The following is an 8590-nucleotide window of genomic DNA, read 5'->3' on the forward strand; positions in this document are numbered from 1 at the left end:
CATCTTTTTTGATAAAAGAAGGCAGAGACCTTAGTAATCTTAAATCTTAGGGAGGTTTAGAGAGTAGAGCTGTTGGAAAGCAGGTCAGAAATAGGATAACGGATGGCCTGAGACCTCAAAGAGAGCAAGAGCCAGAGGGGCAGGGACCCTTCTCAGCCAAAGGCCACCACCCCTTCACATGCGCGGTGCCCGTGGAGGCCAGGAGAGCTGCAGAGACAGTTCTCAGGGGCGCCACAGCTGCACAGGATGCTCTGGAAAATGGCGCCTCAGCTTCTCGCAGGCTGAGCACCCGTTGTGTTTGTACACAGAGCAGTGGGCGACTCAATGAACACCAGTCACGCTCCCACCCCATTGTACCACGACTCTTCCAAAGGCAGAGAATGACAGAAGCAGCAGAAAGACATTTTTTTTTTTAATAAATCAACAAGCTGTTTTTGAAATGTTTGTGAGTTGCAAACATTTGATCAATGTGCTGTTTATGGTGCCTTTTTCGACATTTCCAAAAGGCGGATTGAGCCAAAGGTTATACATTTTAAAATTTGGTACATTGTTTTAAAAATTTTTTTCTCTATAGGTTTTATGTCTTTCTTTTTTTACTTAATGCATTGGTGCAGCAACAGTGGGGTTATAAGCCTCTGGTTTTTTATGCTTTGCCAGTATGTGGTTTTGAGTTTATTACATTTTAAATTTTTGTTGAGAGTAAAAAAATCATATTTTAGTGGCACTTTTATTTCTCTTATTTTAGTAAAGACAAGTTACATTTCCATATATTAATCAGGATTTCTATTTTTATACATAGTTTTGATCACACGACTTGTTAATTTATATTGGTGTGCGCGCGGTCAATTTGTACGTGATTTTGCATTTTCAGGAAAGTGCGATTTTCTCACATGAGTTGCAAATATTTCTTTTCTTTGGTCCTTTTTGTCTTCTGCTCTCATTCTTCCACCCTGTGGGAAGGTTTCTGGTTCAGTCTAAGATATTTCAACCTCCCTTTGAGGGATACTACCATAAATCTTATATTCTCACTCAAATAAAAATAAAAAATAGTAAGCATCATTCTTATTTGGGCATATGAATGAAATAAACTTCTTTATAACTTGTATTTAATGGTTCTATTTTATTTGCTATATGTTTTCATTTGATTCTGCTGAACTTAGGTATGGAGTTATAAAAACTGCCAATATTCATCTCACCCCTCCTTCTAATCTCATGAGCACGTGTTCCTTCCTTCCTCACACAGGTCAGCACCCCTAAAACGATGCCTGACTGGTGCCCTAGTGGTGCCCCCCAAGCCCCGTGTGGCCTCGGCGAAGCTGGTCCCCAGATTTGCTCCTGGGAGGCCCATGCAGGGTCTGGTTTGCACGTTTCCTTTTCATCGAGTGACAGAATACCTACGTTCCCTTTTTATAACAATGATTTCCTTTCATCAGGAACGGTGTTGGAATTTTTCCAATGTTGTTTCTCTGCAAATTAAATGAGGTAGTATTCTTGTGTTGATTTAGATTCCTAGTTTTTCAATCCCGGCTATGTTTATCCTCCTGAAATAAATCTCCTTTTCACGTGTTACCATTCCTTAAGTGGCCCTGGATTCCAGACTCACAGTTGCTGCGTTTTCTTTTCTAGCAGTCGCAGAGCTGCCTCAGACCTCCACCTGTTGAGTATGGCCACCAATTTCCAGTGGAAATCAAGGTCCCCCTCCTTCTTCCTGCCTGTGTAGAGTGACAGCTCTTCCTGGTGAGCTCCCAGGTCTGACCCTCTACATGGAAAGGGGCCCTGGAAATGCAGCCCTCAGACTCTTCACAAGAAAGGAAAGACTTAGGAATGGCCGCGGCTCTGCTGGAGTGGACCAGGGCAACACCCGGCTTCCCAGGACCAGCCTCAAACTTTCCTTCTCTGATACGCTTGCTGCTCCTTTTTAGTTTCAGATTTCTGAGACAGGTGTCCCTTGGTATCCACAGGGGTTTGGATGCAGGATCCCCCCATCCCACCAGGATATCAAAATCTGCAGATGCTCAAATCTGTTATATAAAATGAAGCATCTGCCAATAACCTACACAAATCCTGTCGTATGTTTTCATAATACTTAATGCAATTATCAGTGTTCTGTAAATAGTCATTACACCATGTTGTTCAGGAACTAATAGAAGGGGGAGAAATTGTTTATGTTCAGTACAGATGCAATCACTTTCAAGAATACTTTTAACCCACAGTTGGCTGAATCTGTGGATACAGAAGGCAGCCATCTATTTCTTTTCTTTTTTAATCATTAGTTCCCCCTCCCCTTTTCCTTTGTTTTATTTTAATTCGCTTTTACTAAATCCCCACAAAGTGTCTAATGTCTAGTGTCATCTTGTCTAATGTCATAAATATTTAGTTCAATGAATTTTATCTGAGTGCTGTCTTGGACTCACGTTAAGTTTCTGCCATGTGGTCAAATATCTGTGCTTTCCTGTCCTCTACAAATGCTCCAAGGTCCTTCAGACTTCAGCAAAGTAAAACCAGTCCCTGTAAAAGTCGCCTGTCAGCGTTTTCATTCCCTGCCTGTGGGAGTGTGAGTTCAGATGACCTTTTTTAAAAAACAATTTGGTGATACATTTAAATGCATTTAAGATTTTTGTCTTTTAAAAAGCTCAATAACCACATTTCTAATTTATCCTAAGGAGATCATTAGAGATACACAGAGGGCTTTATGTGTGAGGATGTCAATTCCATTTCTACTTACCCAACTGGGAGCCAGCGAAAGGTCAGATAGTACAACAGTAATTAAGTACCCGCTTTGGTACATTTGTGAGATGGAACATTCTATAACCAAGCTTTTTATTCTAAAAATAGTCATTAAGCCATTGAAATTGTTTCCTTGAAGAATATTTAAAGACCTAGGAAAAGTCTCATGGTATCTTTTGAAATAGAAAAATCTAGTAGAATAAAGGTGTCTCCAATTTTGTAAGAAAATCATTTACAGAATAAATGTCACAATATAGTGGTTAGGTCTGAGTGGTGGAGCTGTAATTTATACTTTATAAAACTTTTTCTCAAATTCTCCACATTATTTATGGCTTGCTTTTATAGTAATAGAGAGAAAAAAAAAAGGATAAACATTTTCCTCCAGTATGCGGTTCTACATCTGGCCCTAAGGAGGTATCTGGAGAGCTGCTGGGGGTGACCTGTTTGGTTCAGAGCAAAAAATCTTTAAGTCTTCTGGATGCAAGCAACTCTGAAATATGTAACTTCCCAAATTACTCCTCCACACTCACAGTTAAGTACACATGGAAATAAAGTTTGCTAAACAATAAACGTCTTCTGGGCTCCTGTTTGATGGGGTTGGGGGAGTAGCTGCAGGCATCAGGACGGAGAGGAGAAGCTGCTGATCCTCAGCCCTGGCTTCTCCAGTCTCTGACGCAGCCATGGAAATCTTCCAGGACCCGATTGCCCGAGGTAAGCTTAGAACTGGCTTACAACTTTGGGCCCAGTTTCTGTGTTTTCAGTAGACAGAAACTGCCATTGCCAGGGTCAAGCTGGCACTTTTTAATCTTCAAAGTTAAATCCTAAAAGGTTTTAAAATATTTTATGGTAATAAAAGAAATCAGAAAAGTGTGTAAGGTGGAATCAAAGCTGTTCTCCTGAATTCTAGTCCCAACATGCCATGGAAGGAGAGTCCGTCTGTGCTTCTTGAAGACCTGCGTGGCACATGGTGCCTCTTTGAGATCTCTAGTGATGAACAATTCTGTTAAAAAGAAGGAAAAGCCACTGTAAAGTGTGTTTTAATTCTGTTTGTGAAGACTATCTGGAAGTTATTAATGTTGGAAGACTATTCTTGTAAACTGAAACCAGATCATACAAATGAAATTTATCGTTCTCATGGAAAAATATGAAATTTATTTCATGAGCTAATTCACAAACTACAGGTGGCCTTTCCTAAGCAACCTGCCCAAAGTCAGTCTGTGCCGAGGGTCCCACTACCCAGCTGCCTTCCTCCTGTCACAGAGCTTACAAAAAGAGTGAGGTTCCCCTCTGTCTCTTTCCTCTTTCTCTCTCCCTCTTTCCCTCCCTCTGTCCTTCCTCCTTCTTTCCTTGTCTTTCTCCCTGTCTCTTTTCTTTCTGTCCTTCCCCCTTCTGAGATGTTAATTCCATGAAGGCAATTAGTCTACCCTATGGGTTCTCAGGACTGATCCATTTAACACAGACATGAAAAATAATTATAGAGTCAGTGATATTTAAAGATTGTTCAGAGGATCAGGTGTATAACTGGATTATTTTAATACTTTCAACAGAAATCAATTTCAAAAACAAGAAAACTCTTTATAAGCATGTAACTTAGTATATACTTTATTCCTTTTTTTTTTTTTTTTTCTGCAACAAAAGAAATCTCAGGCAAAGGACCTTACATTTATCCTGAAGTGGAAGTTTGCATCAGGTACCAGGACGGTGCGTGATGCGGGAAGTCTCCTGATACTCCTGACGGTCAGCATGTTCGTGATGGAGAAGCAGAATCGTGTGACCGTGTCACTCTTACTTTGAGACTTGAAGCCTATTCTGGACTCTGAGTATGCTGCTCTTTTTCCTTCTTGCAGAACAACTCTGAAGTGTGGCTGTGAAGCCTTGGCTTCTGCGTCAGGATCAAGCACACTGAGTCACGCCTTGTGTGGAAGCCAGGGAGCAGGAGAGCAGCCCGTGTCCTGAGACTTCCTTTCCATGGAGGGCCAGGATTTCTCCCGGAACTCCTGCTGTGCCTCCCGATTCCAAGTGCCCACCGGGAGTCAGTTGGGGGTTGCTCTAGTGTGGACACAGGCCTGATCCCCATTTGAATCGGGGTGGCCTTGGGCAGGGTCCTTGACTTCTGTCCATGTGGCCACTGTCATGGTCAGCACCCTCGTTACTGAGACTGACTCCTCGAGAACCTGTCATTGACCCTGAGAGCTGACTGGAGGGTCAGAGGGCACAGGAGCTGGGCTGGGCCCGGGCATTTCCCCGGCAATTCCTTTCTGGACCCCCCATTCCTGCTTCCCCTTCTCTCGCTCCAAGTGTTCCTCCAACAGCGCCTGCCCGGTCACATCGCCCCTTCCACCAGGAGAGGCTGTGGCGGCTGCAGCTCAGCCCCACCGCCAGGGATCTGAGGGGTTTTCCTGCCCACATGTGTATTTTAAACCGGAAGAGCTAAGAAAAGTGTGACTACGCCTGTGCATCAGCATGTCTTCAGCGGTGGACACACAGAGCAGTGGATCCATTCTGCGGAGGTGAAGGTCACTTTACAGAGTCTAGGAATCCTGCCGACCCCTCTGTGATCCAACAGTACCTGTCTCCATGAGAATGACCTGAAATGCTGCTTAGAAACATTTGTGTCAAGGTCAGTGGTCCACAGTGACCGTGGACACAGGACTAGAGGGACTGTTGGTCTGGGCCCTCCCAGGGATCAGGAAATCTTCCTGTCCCTCCAGCTCTGTGTCTGCAGGTCTGCCTGTCTGATGCTGCCTGTCAGGTGTTATGGGCAATACCTGGTGTTGTCTCTGTGCCCTGGACTCTGCGGAACTAGGCTTCGGCCTGCTGAATTCAGAAAGTTCTACCCAAAAAGGAGGATTTGGGAGTTTTATCCATAACAATGGTATAAGTGACTGTTACATGTCTTGCAAAAAAAAAAAAAAAAAAAAAACAAAAAACAAAAAACAAAAAAAAACAAAACTTGCTGAAATCAAGATATACCAAATGTTTGTTCTGCACTCTGAGGATGACATTATCAAGCAGGGCAGGAGCCGGCCTGGGGGCCTATGATGTAGAGCACCTGCTTTGGTTCTGGTTTCTATAGATTACCTCCCTTCTCAAGTACTCTGCTCCCAGGAGCCGATCCTCCTCTACTTGTTGAAATAAAGTCTCCTCTCCATAGGAAGCCAGATTGGTTATTGTATTTTAATAGACTTTCATTATTTTCTTTTGTTTTGCAGACCTTTTTGGTAAAAAGGAGCAATTAAGAAGAACTGAAGAATAATTAATAGGAGCCAAACGATTTTAATTGTGTACATTTAAAATGATACAGGAGTATCTAGAGGTCATGGAAGTGTGCTAGAAAATGTCAAATATAATTAACAATAACACAATGTAATTTCTCAATGATAGAAGAAAATCTGCTGAATTTGCGGTGGAAAGCAGAGCGGAGCCCGAGTAGAGAACATTCCCTTTGGCATGAGAGCTGGAAACCCTGTGGACCTGTTGAAAATATGGGATCCAAGAAATAAAGAATGAATAACAACAACAACAAAAAACCCCTAGGCTCTGAAAATGAGTGTTAACACTTTTGTAAATCTGCCAAGATTCTCAATACAACTGCCAAAGTTTTGATATTCCGAAAACCACAGCGGAATTGCTGACATGCATGCTGTATAAATGACTATTCATTGAATGAATGCTGTAGCTTGTATGTGACTGCTTTCCCTGGCTGACTAATATATCAAGCATGGTCCTTGTTCTGCGCTCTGGAAAACTTGCCCCATCACCATAGTAACCTCTTACATGTTGACGGAAGCTGATGTCATTCAAGGTATTATTCATTCCTAGTGAATTGGTACCCAGAGTGCTAATGAGTATCCATACTGCTTAAACATTACTTAACCCTTTCACCCACAGGGTCCTCAAGTGCCCATGAGCGCACAGTGGGCACTCAGGGTGATCCACAGCTGGGGTCTCTGTTAAACCATGCTCCCTCTACTCAGCAGCGTTCATCTGGTAGGGTTGTCATAGCAAAATGCCACAGATGCAGAGGGTTTGAACAACAAAAATGTATTTCCTCAGGCTTCTGGAAGCAGGGGACTCCAAGACCAAAGAACTAGAAAGCTTGGTTCTTGGTGAGGACTCAGTTCCTTGCCTGAAAGTGAGCACCTTCTCACGGCCCTCAGATGCAGGCCAGGAGAGGGGAGAGAGAGGGCGAAGAGGAGGACGGGCTCACACCCAGGACGGCAGAGGGTCCCGTAAGCGGAGAAGCAGCTCTTGGGTTTGACGACATAGAGATTATTGGTGACCTTGGGAAATGTGGTGTGATAAAATGGTAAGGGACAAAAACTATGCTCCAGTGCCTGGAGAGGGAAAATAAAATGACGCTGGAGACGTGCCGAGCGTACGTTAGGACGCTGGCAAGGGCAGAGCGGTGGCTTAGGAGGTGCAGTCAGGGCGGGAGACCGCCTCGGTGGGCATCCGCAGCATGCTGACACGCAGCCGCAGATGAGCAGAGAAATGGCGAGAAGCCGGAAGAGAGCGCGGCTTCTTAGGGCCAGGTCACAGGGGCCGAAGGAACAGGTTCTCTGTGAGGAAGGATAAGAAGACAGGTGCGTCCGAAGGGTGCCCTGTGATGCCAGGCTGCCTGGACACCTTAATTAGAGAGGCAGCCCTGCCCCTGGGCCTGTGCAGGGAGCTAGATGGGAAGCTGTTTGCCAAGCCCTGCTTGGGAGTGATGGTGTGTCCCCACAAGGAAGCTTTTAATAATTTGGGTGTAATGTCATGTTTTTTATCCAGAAAGAGAACTTTTTAAAATTTTGTTTTTTTCATTGACATATAGTGATCATACATATTTATTGCATAGAACGTGATGATTCAATTCATGCTGAGACTGTGTAATGGTCTCTTTGGGTAATGAACACCTGCATCTTACCATTTCTGTGTTTGGAGTCATCAGACTCCTCTCTTCTAGTTCTTCCTAGAGTATGTAATAGGTTGTTGTAAACCGTGGTTGCCCTACTCTGCTATAGAACACTAAAACTTATTCCTCCTCTGTAGGAGTACTTTATCCGACCTCTACCCCACCTGCCTGTTCTTTTTTCCCTCTAATAATTATCATCTTCTTCTTTGGACATTTTTAGTTTTCCCATGAGTGAGAACTTGGGCTCATTTCTCAAAAGAAGATGCACCAATGGTCAAGAGGTCTGTGGAAACCTGCCCAGCATCACAAGTCAGCAGACAAATGCAAAAAATCTAAAACACAATGAGACAGTGCCTCCCCAGTCAGAGTGGCAATGATAAGAAGACGGAAATAACAAATGCTGGTGAAGAGGGAAAGAAAAGGAGACACTTATGCACTTGTGGTGGAAAATAAATTAGTATTGCCATTATGGAGAAGAGGTGGCCATTCCTCAAAAGACAGAACAGTAGAACAACCCACATGATTCCACTCCCCCACTGCTGGTATATGTCCAAAGGAAACAACCAGTGAATCAGACATCTTCGCCTCCACGTTATTGTAACACCACTCACAAGCACGTTCAGCAAAGGCATGCATTCGGCAGAAGCACCCACCAGGGCATGGGAGGATAAAGAAATGCAGTGACATACACACGCAATACTACTCAGCCACACCCAGATTGAAATGCCGTAGTTTTCAGCAGAATGCGTGGAGCCGGAGGGCGGTATTTGAGTGACAGGGCACCTTGTTCACCCCCACAGGGTAACAGTACTATTACCTTGGACTCTGTGTCTATCATTGCACTTGGTCTTCATAAGGCCCTGGGTGGCCATGCTGCTATCATGTGCAAATTCTTATGTGAGGAAAATGAAATTCTCAGAGAGTTTAATGATTTGAAGAGAAAACACAATTACAAGGGGAAAAAGT

This window comes from Sciurus vulgaris (genome assembly GCF_902686455.1).
Source record: "Sciurus vulgaris genome assembly, chromosome: 4".
Taxonomy (NCBI): domain Eukaryota; kingdom Metazoa; phylum Chordata; class Mammalia; order Rodentia; family Sciuridae; genus Sciurus; species Sciurus vulgaris.